Below are 3,090 nucleotides of genomic sequence, written 5' to 3'. Positions count from 1 at the left end.
GCCATGAGACGCGTGTGGTGAGGGAAGCTTTCTCCACACAGCCTCCCCTCGCCTGCTGCTCACACCCCGCTCCCAGGTGTCTGTCACAGGGGAAAACAAGCAGCACTCAGTCGTTTTAAATCAACTGAACAGAATGAAGGGGATATAGCAGACTGGGAAAAAACCTCAGGACATTAATTAAATCCCTGTACAGCAAAAGCAGTGCAGTGCCAGGCAGATGGATTCTGTGCCTACCACAGCCCTCAGCTCATTCCAAGGTACATGTGAAATGTTGTCAATGCACCTAGAGGAAGCAAAGGAAGCAAGGAATTGGGGAGGGAGAGAAAGAGGAAGAGGATGGGATCACAGGTTTGGGTTGGAAGGGACTTTTAAAGATCATCTAGTTGAATTCCCCTGCCACGGGCAGCAGCATCAGAAGAGGGCAAAAAGAGAAAGAGTGACTCATGGGTAGCCTGAACTCCATCCTTTGTTACTGTGTATACTGTGATAAAACCAGGAAGAGATTCTATAGCAAGAAAAGCATTAAATGCTTAAGTAAACACAAAGGTAACAAAAATCATACACATTCATATTCACGAGATGCACATGTTCATGTAACTTGGAAGAATATTTGAAGATCTAACACTCCATTAATGTTTTTAATGAAGCAGCAAAACTACTAGAGGAATGAAATGAACCCAGCTCAGTCCCTCTTCACTTTTCCATGTTTATTCATGAGCTCCCAGGTCACCACTGCAACAGGTAATTAGTGGATGGGGATAGCTGGCAGGAACAAACCCGTGTGTTATCATAACCTGCTTCTGGCAATCGGAGAGCAAAAAAAAGCAATCTTCCCTTCTTTGCAAAAGTACAGCAGGTCAGCAACACCAGTGATCTAGGAAAGACTGTCCCCACCCAGGCAAACCTGCCTACCAAAGGCATTTTAAGCTATAAAATGCTGGTCCCAAGAGCATTTGCACACACAAGCAAACAGTGCTCACACAAAATACACATGAAGTGCAAATCACGCTGCTGCCACACAGCACCACTCAGGCTGCTGGGAGCACACAGAGACGGGGCAGTGCAGAGCCATCACAGGGGTTTGCCGGTGGAAGGGGGGCAGGAGTCCCACCCTGCAGGGCCCCCCATCCCCAGAGCCCCCTGCCCAGACCCAGCCTGCCAACAGCAGCCGCCTACATGGGCGCCTGCCCTGGAGCTCCTGAATGTTTCCCAGAGGGCTCTGGCCCACAGCAGATGGGATCCCAGCACAAGAGCCAGCAGGACTGTGTGAGTGCGGGATACCTGCCCTGGCTATCCCATCTGCTCAGCGTTCCTGCACTGCCTTGTGACAGCACACACCATAACACTACCTCGAGGTCAGGCAACATCTGACTAAGAGTGCAGTGTTTAATTAAAATATATATTTCCCACTGAAATCAGAAATAGAAAACATGAGTTAAAGGAATGGGAAGTGGTTTTCCAGCCCAGCTCTGGCGCAGTCCATCAAAGCAAGTCCTTGTTCAGGACTGAAATCATTCCAGGTCACAGCAAAGAAACATATTCCTCGACTGCATAGGAAGGGCCCAGCAAGCAGAAGCAGCCACTGACAGCTCCCACACACAACTCAAGAGCCAAATCCCCAAACCCAGTTAATGTCACCTTTCCTGTACCCAAACTGCACTAATGTAACTCCAGAAGCTTGGCCAGGCAGCCACCAGTCCCAACTCCAACAGCCACACACCAGGACCACAACCACAGATGTTCAGAGCAGTCTGTCAGTTTCCCACCCTGCAGTGAAACTGATCCAAACGAGCTCGGTCTGGTTGCTGTAGAAAACTAAATTTTTCATGGCAAGGCAGTTGCTCGCTAGAACTGAAGCGCGTTTCCTCCGGTACAGCAAACGCTGCACAGGGAGCACGCTACAGGAACGCCCGGAGCCGCAAATACCAACCAGGAACAACCAGGAAATGGCTGGGTCTGACAGCCAGGGATTCCTGCACTGACAGTGCTCTGAAGAGCCTGCTCTTATCAAAGCACAAGAGCACTTGGAGTTGCAGGGTTCATATAGATGGCAAGCTCGGTGACACAGAGGTGTCTTCACCCCTCGGCTCCAGCCATGGAGTACGAAAAAGGCAGGAACCCCACTGAACACACTGGCATCACTCACACATAGATGCTGTGTGTGCCCAAGGCCACAACCATGACAATTACTATGAAATGAGCATTTTCACAGTGTTCATTTAATACAAAGTGGCATGTTTAAGTGTAAAACTAACTATGGTGATAACTGTAGAAGTTTACTTAACTTGAAGAAAAGATGAACTGCATCCTTTGACTACAGCTGTTACGATCAAAGTGTGAACTTCAGAACAGCCTTTAAAGTGATGAAAAAGCAAAGCAGACTTTGAAGACCAGACAAAAAAACCCCTCGGTTACTGCATTTCGGGGCTCTGTGCATTGGGCTTAGAGCAAAGCCCGTTGTAAGACACAGCAAGAACACACAGCACAAGCCTGGACCCAATTCCATGCCAGATGCGTATTACTTTGTAACTAGCAAACCCCTGGACATGCTCCCCTCGGGCTGTGGGACGTGCCGGCATTGCTCGGGCCCAGGGGGGCTTTGCTGCTGGTTTCAGCGGCTCTCGGGGGTCAGTCTCCGGGGTGCGGGAGCCCAGCGATAGTCATCGACATCTGCCTTCATTCACGCACCGAACCGAGCGTTCCTCCCTCTGCTCGCTTGTGCCAGCTGCGGCTCTCGCCTTATTTGCAGCGATAAGAAACGTTCCCGAGGTTTGCCCGAACACACTACGCCGAACAGAAATTACGCTGCATTTTCGTGTCACACCGTGCCCGGCAGCCGGGGAGAAGCGCCCGGAGGCGGGCAGGGCGCTTCGGGGGGCTCCGCCGCTCCCCCAGGAGCCCCCGGACACTGCGGACGGTGTCACACGGCGACCACCTTGGGGACAGGGACACGGCACCGGCGTTCCCCGTCCCCCCGCTCCTGGCGCTCCCACGGCTGCGCCGCCGCCCCGCGCCCCAGCCCTCGCTCCAGCAGAGCCGTCCCACCCCGGGAAGCGCCGGGACACGGCCGGGACGGCCGCCGGGCCCCCC

This window comes from Corvus kubaryi, unplaced genomic scaffold, assembly GCF_017639235.1.
Source record: "Corvus kubaryi isolate FWS band 111438036 unplaced genomic scaffold, C.kubaryi_AGA036_p1.0 138, whole genome shotgun sequence".
Classification (NCBI taxonomy): domain Eukaryota; kingdom Metazoa; phylum Chordata; class Aves; order Passeriformes; family Corvidae; genus Corvus; species Corvus kubaryi.
This window is presented reverse-complemented; position numbering follows the sequence as displayed.